Below are 14,827 nucleotides of genomic sequence, written 5' to 3' on the forward strand. Positions count from 1 at the left end.
TAAGTAAGCATGTAATCTTTTATTCTCTGAAGATATCCCATAACCCTTTTGGCTGCTATCCAATGGTCTATACCAGGGTTGCTTAAATATTTGCCCAACATCCCAACAATGTACGCAATGTCCGGACGCGTACATACTTGAGCATACATTAAACTCCCAACAGCTAATGCATAGGAAATCTTTTGCATTTCCTGAATTTTAAGGTTACTTTTAGGGCATTGAGTAAGACTAAATTTGTCTTCTTTAGTGACAGGGGTGTCACCTGGCCTACAACTCTGCATACCAAACCTTTTGAGTACTTTATCAATATAGCTCTTTTGTGATAAACCAAGAATAACTCGAGATCAATCTTGATGTATTTGAATTCCTAAAATAAAATATACATCCCCAAGATCTTTTATCTCAAAATACTTAGATAAAAACCTCTTGGTTTCGTGCAATAAGCCTATATCATTAGTGACAAGCAAAATGTCATCAACATATAGAACCAAAAATATGTACTTAATCCTATTGAATTTGTGATACACACAATCATCAACAATATTCATCTCCAAACCGAATGAAACAATTATTTGATGAAACTTGTGGTACCATTGACGGGAAGTTTGTTTGAGTCAATAGATGGATTTTATCAATTTGCAAACCATATTCTTTGAGTCTTTCGACTCAAAATTTTCTTGTTGCACCATATAAATTGTTTCTTCAATGTTGTTATTAAGAAACGCAGTTTTAACATCCATCTGATATAACTCAAGATCAAAATGAGCAACAAGCGTCATGATTATCCTGAAGGAGTCTTTCGATGAAACTGGAGAGAAAGTCTCTATAAAATCAATACCTTCTTTCTGAGTATATCTTTTAGCTACAAGGCGCGCCTTATACCTCTCCGTATTACCATTTGCATCCTTTTTGGTTTTAAATATCCATTTACAACCAATTGGTTTTGCACCTTCAAGTAATGGGACAAGTTCCCAAAATTTATTGTATTGCATAGACTTATACTCACCTTTCATAGCATCAATCCACTTTTGAGAATTAGAACTTTTCATGGCCTGATGAAAGTTGATTGGATCATCTTCCACCATTCCATTATCATCCTTATGTTCTTCGAGAAATACAACATAATCATCTAGAATAGCATTTCTCCTTTCTCTTGTGGACCTCCTTAATGGCACTTGTTCTTGAGGTTGTTGAGTTTGTTCTTCTGGAACAATTACCTCATTTTGAATGGGGAGTTGTTCAACATTGTCTTGTAGAGGTTCTGGATTCACTTCTTGATCAATGATAGGTATAAGAACCTGAACATCGTCAAAAGTGATAGTAGGAACTGAGTTATAATCAAATTCCTTCTCAAAAGCAATGTTTTTAACCTTATTTCTCCCTCCAAACTCAACATCTTCAAAAAATGTTGCAGTTCCTGTCTCAAAAATATTTTTTATTATGAGATCATAAAATTTATAGCCCCTAGATCGCTCAGAATAACCAATAAAGTAGCTGCTTACTGTTTTGGAGTCCAATTTCTTTTCATTTAGCCTATAAGGCCTTGCCTTAGCTGGACATCCCCAAATGTGAAAGTGTTTTAGACTAGGCTTTTGACCTGTCCAAAGCTCATAAGGTGTTTTTGCAACTGCTTTATTGGGTACTCTATTTAGAATGTAAGCTGTTGTCTTTAATGCTTTTCCCCAGAGGGACTCAGGTAAGGTAGAATGAGCAATCATGCTCCTTACCATATCCTTAAGAGTTTTGTTTCGTCTTTCAGCTACACCATTCATACTATGTGATCCTGGCATGGTGTACTGTGGGACAATATCGCATTCCTCTAGGAATTTTGCAAATGGTCTTGGACATTGTTCACCTGAGCCATCATATCTACCGTAGTACTCACCACCACGATCAGATCTGATGTTTTTAATCCTTTTGTTGAGTTGATTCTCAACTTCAGCTTTATAAGCTTTGAAGACGTCCAAAGATTGAGATTTCTCATGAATGAGATATAGGTACCGATAACGTGAGTAATCGTCTATGAATGTTATGAAATATTGTTGACCATTCCAAGATGCCACAGGGAATGACCCACAAATATCTGTATAAATTAATTCTAAGATGTCTAAAGATCTATTGGCACCCAATCTCTTGGTTTTAGTCTGTTTTCCCTTAATACAATTGACATAGACATCAAAGTCTGTGAAGTCAAGGGACTCTAAAATACCATCAGACACAAGGCGTTAAACTCTACCTTTTGAGATATGACCTAAGCGCTTATGCCATAATTATGCTAAATTTTCCTTATTTAATTTGCATTTAATACCACGTGATTCCACATACAAGGTTTCATTATAGGATGCAACTATTTCTAACAAATAAAGGTTGTCATAAGTATTTAAATAACCAGTTCCAATAACATTTGAATTTAAAGGCAAACTAAATTCTGTCTAAATGACGGTACAATAAAAGTGTCTTTTAAATCCAAATAAAAACCAATTCCTAATAACAACCTAAAATGCTCAATTGCTTCTACTTCTACCGATTTTCCATCGCCCACAAAGATGTGTCTTTCACCATCACTTAGCTTTCGGTAACTCAGACAACCCTGCATAGAAACACTTATGTGAGTAGTAGCACCAGAATCTATCCACCAAGTGTTTCTAGGTTTCCAGACTTGTTATATCTTTCTTTGCATGTCAAGCATGATATAACTTTCTTTACACGTCAAGCATTATATCTTTCTTTGCACGTCAAGCATGATATTTGGTACAATCTTTTTTTATGTGTCTAGACTTGTTACAAAAGAAACAACTCTCTGTAGCTTATTGTTGTTTCTTTTGAGCTGGTCTCTTAGCAGCTTCATTCTGATATTTTCTTTTCTTGCCCTTGTCTTTAGGGACATTAGCCAAATGAGCACTTTCAGACTTATCACACTTTAACCTTTCTTCCTCTTGCACACAATGAGAAATGAGCTCATTTAGAGTCTATTTCTCCTTTTGACAGTTGTAACTAATTTTAAATTGATTAAACTGTGCAGGAAGCGATACCAAAACCATAAGAACAAGCAATTCCTCAGAAAGCTCGATCTTAAGTGCCTTAAGTCTTGAAGCAGTATAAAACATCTCCATAATGTACTCCCCTACGTTTCCTTGAACCTTATACTTCATAGACATCAAAGAAGTTAGAAGTGATGGCATCTCAACCTTATTGTTTTTAGCAAAATGTTTCTCAATTTCATCAAGGAAACCCTTGGCCTGAGTAATCTTTTCAGATTTTATGCCCCTAAAGGCTTCTAGAATGTTGTGTTTCATGATCATTAAACTCATGCGATTTGAACGATCCCACCTTTCAAAATCCCTTTTAACATCAGGGGTGCTTTTCGCAGTGAGAGGTGCAGGTTGTTCATCCCTTAGTGTAAGGTCTATGTCCATATAGCCAAGCATTATATGTAAGTGCCCTTTCCATTCCTTAAAATTAGTCCCATTAAGCGTGGGCATAGAATTTATATTAGCAGATATTGTGGCAGCAGAAGATGAATTCGCTGAATATAGAAAATATAAAAACATGTTAAATCAATATTCATAAGTAAACAATAAATTTAAGATAATGGCTAATCCCATCTCAAGATACCAAACACCACATTAATATCAAGTCTTTGGACAGTAATACTAACAGTAAGCCATACTCTTGTTGTAGCAATCAAACATTGACAATAAAGTATGTCAAACAATTAATTAACCTTTGGACTAACTTATTGCTCACATAAAATACCTTCTAATTGTCACACACTTACCTTTGGGTTAATCAATAAACGCATGAATCACAAAAATATATAATCATCTTAATATTTCAAATAAACTAATCTACACAAAAGAGGTCACTTTGGCAGCATTTTGTTTCAACTAATTTATTTAAAATATTAGACATCCTTAATTAAAACCAAAATCTGAATTTATTTGTTTCAAAATATTTACCTTAATTTCGTCTTTCAATCAAATTAAAAGATAATTATATATTTATATAATTTTCCAAAACAACATGCATTAAACCAATCAAAGCATGCATATATTATATATTTATATATATAAATAAAACATACGAAACATCAATTTCTACTGTGAACTTCTTTTCCAATTTTTTATTAACTAAATTAAATATCTTATATGATTAAAAAATTGAATTACATATGCGCAAACAGTAGGAATCCAAATTGAAACATAGCATGTAAAGTATACATTCTTTATTTAAAAGTAAGATTGAATAGAAATTCAATGGCAAGGTTTGCAATTACACAAATATTTTAAACTCCGTAATTTAATCCATCAGTTTGAAAATCACCCCAAATTAAAAAATAAAAACCCTAAAATTTTAATATAAACTTTCAAAATATAAAACCCATGCAATTTCATGAATCAATCATTCATAGGAAGAACTTTAATTAAATCTCAATGATTCGATATGACGAGGATCAGATGCCACTTGTTAGATTTGTAAAATAAATCTAAAATAAAACTTAATAAATCATGATCTATCACGTCAAATAATCAAGAATAAAACTAAAAGCAGAAGCATACCTGAATCCATGAATTCCTTTTGGAGTTTTTCCCAATCTTGGGGATTTGATCTTCCAAAGTAGCACATAAAAAATTCAAAGAATATTTACTCTCTTTCCTAAGGATGGGATATTAGAAAAGATATCTTGTGTATAATTTGGGGACCATAACTCTAATATTTATAATCTTGGCATATTAGCTCTAATTCTTAATTAGCCCATCATTAATTAGAATTTGATTAGAACTCAATTACTAGAGTATCTACACATATTCTAACCCATACTTTATTTAATAATTAGAGCCCAATAAAATTCTAACCAAATTAGATCACTTTTAATTTGGGCTAACCTATCATGATAGTAAATAATAACATGTAATTATCTTTATTATATATATGATGTCCATATTTTCTAACAAATTGAACTCAAATCATTGATTTGAAAGTTCGAATCAAAATGCTTTAAGAAATTTGGATGACTTTTTGTCCAACTTTGAAAATTATTTCGAGAGATTTTAGAGAGAATTTTGGGAGAAAAAAGGTTTAGATCTATTCTCTAATATTTGGTTTATGAAAACAATCAAAAAAGAGAGAGAGAAAGAGAGAGAGAGAGAGAAAAAGCTCTCAATTCGGGTGAAAAATGAGTGAAAAGTGATGTAGTTGCAGAGTTTTTAAAATTGAAAACCCCACCTGATTTTCAAAATTTGGGGAATTTGCCATCAGGCTACTCCCCCTTTTCCCTTATTTTACAATTTGCTCCTTTCCCTCCAAAATTTCAAAAATATGATTTATTTTTTTCTATAAAACCTCTTACACAATTCTCTTGTTTTTCAAATTAGTCTCATTTAATTAATATTTTAAATCACCCAATTAAACTCCCATTTTAAATTATTTTTAAATTCTAATTTAGTCCAAAATATTTATTTTACCCAAAAATTATTTAAAACCATAAAATTAATTTTTCTAAAAATATTTTTATTTTCGGAATATTATTTACTAATTTTAGATGAAATTAAGCTAACTAATTAATAATATAAATCGCTAATTAACTCGATTAATTACCAATTTTCACTCGAAACTTGATAAACTTACTCAAAATTACTAGACCTATTTTTGAGGCGTTAAAAAAAATCACACTTTAAAATTGTTTTATAAAATCATGTGTTTTATGTGCACATGCGAATGCGGTCAATGGTAGATAAAACATGATTGAATAGGTAAAAGGTATGTTTTGAAATGGTATGGTTGATATGAAATTTCATGTGCTAAAAGTTTGAATATTTAGATTATTGATATTGAATGGGGGATTAAGTTGAGCTCATGTTCGAATTGGAATGGTTAGGTGTTTTGGTTGACATTGAAATGTTATAGATATGAGTTATTTTAATGGTATAACCATGTATAAATCATTTAGGTGGTGTTGCTAATTGTTGAATGGGAATAAAAATGGTGGTTTTGCCAGAAACAAGGTCCTTGTCATGAACACCAACTCTCAACACCGCAACGTGATGCCGACAGTGAGTGACGTCACGACGTTAGTATGTATGAAGTCGTGCTGTGACTTACTGAGTTGGCGACATTACGATGTGGAGAGTGTGAGGTCGCATCGTCGGCCCAAAATTTTTTAAATTTTACAAGAGTGATCGTGTAAGATATTATGTATGTGAATGCTAGTTATTCACATGTTTGAACGACCAGGTGATGTATAATTGTCTGTAATCGCTCCGACAGTGGTTGTAGCATCTCATAGCTCAGACCTAACAACCGAGTCAGGTATATGGTGTTACACTTCGTCTGAAGCTTTCTCTCAACCCAATAGGCGTATTGACTATTCAAAATTTTTTGCAAACACCCTGATCTTTGGGATGACTCAAGGGAATCAAAACCCTTACTCCTTTGCTTTTATGTTCTATTTTCCACCTCTACTCTTCTTGGTGCTATTTCCTTGATTTTGCTGGTTTGTGTTGGGTTTTGGTTAAGTGTTTGTTTCAATAGGTGAGGATTTGAGGATGGCGGTCTTGATTTAGTGAAAAGAAAAAGGTTTTTTTTTTGTAATTATATATATTTGGAGTTTAGTAATGGTATTTTCGTGGTAAGACTACATGGTTTAATAACAATCTAATTAAAAAACAAGGCATTGGAATTTAATTACAAGTTTTAGTTTTATATTATATATGTTGAATCGACTCTTTTATTAATTTAACATAACTTTGAAATGATATGCATGTTAAATCGTGAACAAATGAATAAATTGGGATGAGAAATAAATTATCAAAGTAATTACATTCTCAATTTTAAAAAGATGATCTAAGAATTAATTTAATTACTTTAAATTTGTTATACTTTTACCCTTTGTGGTATCACAAGAATCAACTTGAGAAACACCTTTAGATGATCTTTTGACTTGCACCACTTGACTGATCACTCGTATGCCACTATCCCACTTGGAGTGGGGTTCTAGTGTTATATTACTTATATAACTATAAAATAAAATTAAACTATTCTTCTATCTATAAATATAAAAGGCATCCTCACAAATTATATATAGTCATTCACCATAGAGAAACTTTATAAAAAATCATGAAAAATTATTTTGTGCTATTTTTCTTGAGCATAAAATAAATAGAATTTTGATTTACTGTTTTTATTTTGATTTGGGAATAATAATAATAATAATAATTTGTTATCATTATTACTAATTTTTAAAGAGAGTATCGATTTTCACCTTTTGAGTTTCAGTTAATTTTGTGTTTGTGAATTGATTTAGAGCTTACATTCTAAGTATTCGTGACTTAAAAATAAAAAAAATAATTTGATAAAACCTAAAATCAATTAAAGTTTCAATTGGATTGATAAAAAAACTTAGGGACCTCCATAGTAAGGTCCTTACGATTTGACTACCTTCCTATGATATTGGACAAAATCGTACACAAATACTAAGATTGACATGCTTTATTGTAATAGATATTACAAGAAGTTCCTTGTAATAAAAATTTAAGAGAATTCCACCGCAAATACTATTATTATTTTTGAAAGTAAAATCGATGCGATCAATTTTTGTGCCATTAGAATTTATATTTTATCACATTGAATAGGATAATATAAGATTTTAACTCAAATCATAGGTCAAATTAAGTCTAAAATCAAGTTATCCAATTTAATGTGGTTGAAGTTAGTTACTTTAATAATAAATTGCATTTTACCCATTCATTTGTTATTTTATGGATTTATCAAAAGTTTTTTTTTTGGATATAATATTTAGAACTATCATAATCTCTCCCCAATTATTAAATAAGAGGATAAACGTGTTTCAATACGCAGAGACAAATTAAGGGAGGGGGACAGGAGGGGACCAAAAATAAAATTTTTTAATTTAGTCTTCTTATAAAATAGATAAACTATAAATTAATATATAGTAGAATTGCACTTTGACCCTTCAAAATGCAAATTTTCAATTCAGTCCTTTTATAAATAAAAACTATAAATTAATATAGTAATATTGCACTATAGCCCCCCCAAATGAAAAAATTATGTTTAGTCTCCTAAAAAATTATGAAATTATAAATTATTACATAATAAACTTATATTTTGATCTATGGAAAAATTATAATTAAATTTCGGCCCCTGACAAAAAAATTATTGGATTCATCCCTCTAAGCACACTTGAACCTACATCCTTCTGCATTGACAACAATATCGATATCAACTAAGCTAAAACTCAATTAGCATTAAAAATTAATCATATATAAATTGATCCACCCTTTACTTATTAGAATTAAAATGGAAATCAATTCGTTTACTTGCACATTGAAGTGGTAAAAATTAACTTATTTGATGTTTTCTTTGACTATTTCAATAACCAATTCATGCAACATTAAATTTTAGTTTATGCTTTCAAGATATTTGAATTACTGCAATTTAAACTCTCTTTTTTATGTGTGTGAAAATAAACAGGAATAACTTATTAATTACATCCGAAAGGTTTGAGAAAAAAACCCCTAGACTGGTCCAAATCTAAGAAATTCCGAACCATAATAGGAGGAGATTCAAAAAATTGCAAATCAACTCTAGAGGATAAAGCTTCTTTTGCCATGCAATCAGCAAATTCATTTTGTTCCCTGGGAATTCAATGCAATAACCATAATTTCTCTTAAGATGGAATGCTCTGAATTCACCGAATCAAAGCAGAGTTCAATGTGGATGAAATACTTCCTTGAATGGCTTGAACAAGGTCCAGACTATCCGAAAGAATTATTACAGTATCATGACCTCTTCGTTGAACAAGCTTAATCCCTTCAAAAATGCTCCAAAGTTCAGCATCGAAAATCAAGCACTTTCCAAGGTATCGATTAAAACCAAAGAGCCACTCTCCATTCATATCTCTCGCAACCCCCCAGCAGATGCATTTCTGAAATCCAATCGCATTGCTCCATCTGTATTAAGGAAGATCTTAGAACCAAAAGCTTGCTCTTCCAAGGAAAAACCAAAACCACCACTTGGAGCAACTCTAGAGGGCGAAAAACATTGGGTAGCCCAATAGTATGAGCTGTTGACAATCTCTCTTGAACTCCAAGAATGACATTGAAAATTAAAAAAAGATTACGGTTCTTCTAGAGACGCCAAATAAGAATTCCAAAGAGACAAGCCTAGCTAGTTCCTCCCTCTGGGACCATAGAAGCATCCTGCACATTAAAAAGAATCCAGTCTTGTAAATTAAAAAAGAAAAAATCCGTTAACGGATTACCTGTTATGACCTGGCTCTAAACATCCTTAGCTGCATTACAATCTCTAAGAATATGAAGAATGCCTTCTGAATGAAAACTACATATAAGACATGAAGTATCAACAGTTAAACCTCTTTCAACCCTTTCAACATTACTGAGGAGACGCTGCTTACGAACCAACCAAATAAAAAAAAAAGAACTTTTGTGGTCTTGGGGTCTTCCAAACGCTCTTTTATTTTTCATCCTTCAAATTCCAAGCATCTCCCTTATAAATCTTATAAGCACTTTTAACCAAAAAATTTCCAGAAGAAGTATGGCACCAAGTGATTTTATATGACCTCTCAGAGGAGAGAGGAGGGGAAATACCCATAATCAACTCGATCACCTCCTCCGGAAGCCAAAGTCTGAACAAATCTAGGTTCCATGATCCATCCTCTGTGACCATATCATTAAGACAACATCCAGAGTCAATATTGACATTAATAGGAATAAACCTAATCAGTTGCCCTACACTAAGAACCCAAACATCTTCCCAACATCGAATTTGACACCCATTCTCAATAGACCAACATAAGTTTTCTCGAAGCAACGACGAAATTTTAGTGAGAGAACTCTGAAGAAAAAAGCTTCTGGCGTGTTTGATAGAATCAAGAAGAGTATCATTCATACGGTATTTGGCCCCGATAACCTGAACCCAAAGGGCCTCTTTGTTAGTCACAATATTATACCCCAGCTTTAGTAAAAACGAGATATTCTGGTCACATAATTTCCGTAAACCAAGTCCACTATAACATTTAGGTTGACAAATAGAATCCCACCCAACCAGAGACATCTTATTTTTAAGCTCAGAAGAACCTCAAATGAAATGCTTCACTAGGCTTTCAATTTCATCGCAAACTTTATTAGGGATCATCATAGACTGCATAAAGTAACTAGGAATAGACATGAGAACTGACTGGGCGAGAGTAATACGGCCGAAAATAGATAACCTTTTGGCATCCCAACTTTAGAGCTTTCCTTTAACTTTTTCAACAACGAAATGCATAGTACTATTAGTCACCCTCTGATGAAAAAGTGGAATTCCAAGATAATGGCTGAGATTCTAGACTTTTTGGAACCCAAACAAAGAACTAATCGAGTCCACCGTCTCATCCACTCCTTTAGAAAAAAATATGTTCGTTTTCCTAGCATTGATTTTATGCCCAGAAAATTTGTAAAAACTGCCCAAAATATCCTTAATGATCATACTATGCTTCAAATCTGCTTTGCTAAAAATAACCAAATCATCTGCAAAGAATAAATGAGAGATAGGAGGGCCAGACCGAGAAAGGCGAATGGGGTTCCATTTACCATCCGAGATAGCCGAGTGAATCGAATGGCCAAGCCAATCCATGCATAAAATGAAAAGATAAGGAGAGAGCGGGCACCCTTGCTGAATTTCTCTAGCTGGCCTGAACTTAGATAAAAGAACTCCATTCCACAAAACCTGCATCGTAGAGTTAGAGATAGAGCACATAATAGCATTTATGAGATAAGTAAGGATACTAGCTGCTTGAAGGGAAGTGTTGATAAAGTCCCATCGCATTCTCTCGTAGGCTTTCTCCAAATCTATCTTAATCGTCATCCACTTTCTTTTAGAATGACTTCGCATTGAGTGAATTACCTCTTGAGCAATAATGACATTATTATTGTTATTCCTACCTGCAATAAACCCAGCCTGCTCTGGTCCAATAATCTTAGGAAAAATAAGCTTAAAACTATTCGTGATTATCTTCATACCAACTTGTATAAAACACAGCAGAGACTAATCGAACAATATTGGGCAAAATCCTCGGGAATAGCAACCTTGGGAATAAGTACAATTAAGGTGTTATTCAACTCAGCATCGATAGTGACCTTATTGAAAATCTTTCTAACCCAATTGCAAACCGCTTCCCCAACAGTATTCCACTGCTTCTAGAAAAAAGCTCATGAAAGCTATCACTACTAGGAGCTTTGAGAGGAGCCATATTAAAGAGAGCCACCTTAATTTCCTCATTAGTGACCTGCTTCCCCAAAAAAGTAATATCACCATGATCAAGGTGGGGAAATCTACTAGGAGGTAAACTTGCCATAGGGCTAGAAAGTTCCCCATACAGATTCTAGAAGAATTTATTAGCCTCGGCTTTAATAGATTCTGAATCATAAATCCAATCCCCACAATCATTACGGATCGTGATAATGTGGCTATTCTTCCTTTGATGCAGCGTACGAGCATGAAAGAACTTAGTATTGCGATCTCCAAGATGAAGCCAATCACAACAGGCCTTCTGTTTCCAAAGAAGTTCTTCATGACGAAGAACATTCTCCAGCTTCTGCCAAACCTTTAACTCCACCTGAGCTAAGTGATTAGAACCTGAGAAATCCATAATCCTCTAAATTTTAGTAAGCTCCTTAACCAGAAATTTTTTACAAGAAGTGATATGTCCATAGACTGACTTATTCCAATCCTTAAGATCGCTAGAGAACGTACTTAAGGTATCAGACATATCACCAGAGAAACCCTAATTATCTTCCACAAATTTTCCAAAATCAGATGTTCAACCCATCCGGCCAAAAAACGAAAAGGCCTGCCTATAGGAAGAATAGTGTTTGGGGTTAAGGAGAGGAGAAGAGGCCTATGATCAGACTTAATTTTAGGGAGATGAGTGGCCAAACTGTTAGGGAAATGTTGAACCCAAGCTTCATTTCCCAAAGCCCGATCAAGCCTCTTAAAAAGCATACCCCTATGCCAAGTGAAGGGGGGGACCTCTGTAGTCTAAATAATGAAGCTCTACCTTATCCATGAAATCTCCAAAAAAAAATGGGCATCTCCTACCTTTAGAAATACCACCAGATTTCTCAGAGGAAGAAAGGATAGCGTTGAAATCACCAATTGCAACCCACGGGTAATTTCCCATTGGAATCGAAGATTTCAAAATTTCCCACAGATCCTTGCGTTTCTGCCTATTCAGGCTCCCTAAACAAACGAGATAAAGACTGGAATTGGGGAAGACATAGACCCAACCCGAGCGAGAATGAACTGAGAATGATTATTAATGACCTCAAGACGGACAGAATCCTTCCAACCAATCCAAATGCCCCCCGAGTATCCAATCGCTTCAATGCGATGAGAATAAGGGAAACCCAGTTTTGCAATAATATTATCAGCTTTGGAACCACTAACTCTTGTCTCAAGCAAACTTGAGTAACCATTTTTGACATAAAAATTAATAGTTCACCGTGCTAGTTTAGCTGCACTCTTAGCACTTGGCTCAATTATCTAATCTATGAAGATAGATGTTTGTTCTTTATTATTGATTTTCTTGAGCAATGTGAAATTAGTTTCAATGAATTTTTCGTAGGAATGTGAAATTAGTTTCAATGTATACTAACATTAACATTGTTTTATTGTCATCAGGAATCAAAAATAGTTTCAATCTCCTCCAAGCTCTTGCCTTTGGTTTCAGGCAAAAAGAAGTAAACGAAAACAGCAGCCGCTGCCATGATTCCTGAAAGTGCAAAAAACATTCCTCCGAATGTAATCTTGTTGGAAATGCTTAGAAATGTCATAGACACGATCCCACTATCCTATTCACTGATATGGCCAGGCTTGAACCTTGGCCTCGTAATCTCATTGGAAATATCTCTGAAGAATACACCCATGTGATTGGTCCATGCCCGATTGAGAAGAAGGAAAAATCAGCACACACTGCCACTATACACAAGGCAATAGCCCATACTGGCTTCTCATAGGATTGCTCAAGGTAATTGGAGCCCACACCTAACCCTGCTAATGAAATAGCCATCCCTATTGTGCCCAACATCAAGAGTGGCCGCCTCCCGAAATGGTCCAAGTAAAGAGCCGATATGAAAACGAAGCATGTTTTGACAATTCCCATCACGATTGTAACGCCGAATTGCTGTCTCCTATCGTGGATTCCAGTGTCTTTGAACACTTCTGGGCTGTAATATACGATTGCATCGTTCCCAGAAGCTTGCATGAAGAAGTTAATGCCAATGGAAGCAATGAGGATTCGTCGAATAGGTCTCGTTGGCCTTAATAATTACTTCCAAACCCCTTGCCCATGCCAGCTAACTGAAGATGGTTCTGGTTGTAAAGTTTCAGCAGCCTTCGCCATTTCAACGAGTCTCATATCAGCTTCCGTTTCAGAATCTGATGTCTTAAGCAAAACACGCTTCGCTTCCACAAATCGGCCTTTCATGACGAGCCATCGAGGGGACTCCGGCATCGCTATAACCCCTAATGCAACAGCACCGACGGGTAACGCCGCTAGTCCAAGCATTAGTCTCCAGTTTAATGGCTGAGGAAGGCCAGAGAGTGCAAAGTTGGAGATATAGCCTAGTAGAATTCCAATATTAATGAATATTTCAGGGAGCGAAGAGAGGAAGCCTCGGGTCATAGCCGGAGAGATCTCGGCAATGTAGACTGGACCTATCATAAAAGAGTAGAAAACACCGATCCCAGCCACCAGTCTCCCCGCCATGAGGAAAGGGAAAGAGGGTGCCAGCCCCATTAAAAATGCTCCTACAAAAAACGTGACGGCGGCCAATACGATTGTATAACGGCAGCCTATAGTGTCGGATGTTTTACCGGAGGCAAGCGAACCGATTAGAGAAAATACATTCAAGCTACCCACCAAGATCTGCTGTTGGGTTGATGAGATCTGGAGATCATCCTTGATATATAACACTGCTCCACTCATTACCCCAATATCTGCAAGCAACAAAAAAAACTTGGGTATGATCAGTGTTTCTCCAGATTTCATCTTGAAACTGGTTGAAGCAGGGCTCACCATAGCCAAGTAGAACTGAGTTGGTGGAGGCAAGAATGGTGGCAGCGAGAGCATATTTGTTGAAATGAAACATACCCTATTGTTGAAACTTGTGCTTTGGGGCTTCAGATATAATGAACCCTTTGCCTTTGCCATAGTTTCTTCGAGTTCCACCGTTTTTTAGATCAGAATGGGGAAGCAGATGGTAGTAATGCTGCTTGTCCAATTTCTCTGGAGAACTGAAGTGAATGACTGCAAAAAGTAAAACTGCCAAAATGCGTTCAAGTTGAACGATATTTTATTTGACCACATGTTTATATTTGACTACAACTCTCAAAGGTAACAACACAGTTTGGATTTCATCAGAATTCTCACTGTGCTGCATAAGCCACACGACGACATTTCCAGCTGTTCATTTATTATTTATTTTAAAAAAAATTATAAATATAAATATATGTATATTTTCAAATGACTATAATAAAGATAAAATATATTTGAATATGACCAAACTTAAGTTTAGAATAAGTTTAAAAGATATCCCACCATAATATTTACACAGAGAACTTAATCATCAAGATTTTCACAATTTCATCACCCAAAAATTCATTCATAAATGTTGCTGTGCTATTTATTAACCCAATTCACACTTTATGATTTTATTTATGTCTAATTCATTTTTAAAATTCAAACTTCCGTCTCTTTATATAAGATAAATCACCATATCTATCATGGAAACGCTGTCAGGTGCGGCTG

The 14,827-nt window shown here is 34.5% G+C and overlaps 1 pseudogene; it reads right to left on the reverse strand.

Moving 5' to 3' along the window:
• Positions 1 to 12,653: 12,653 nt before the first annotated feature.
• On the reverse strand, positions 12,654 to 14,342 carry LOC105771493 (polyol transporter 5-like; annotated as a pseudogene).
• Positions 14,343 to 14,827: the final 485 nt, after the last annotated feature.

The sequence above is a fragment of the Gossypium raimondii genome, chromosome 6, assembly GCF_025698545.1.
Source record: "Gossypium raimondii isolate GPD5lz chromosome 6, ASM2569854v1, whole genome shotgun sequence".
Lineage (NCBI taxonomy): Eukaryota > Viridiplantae > Streptophyta > Magnoliopsida > Malvales > Malvaceae > Gossypium > Gossypium raimondii.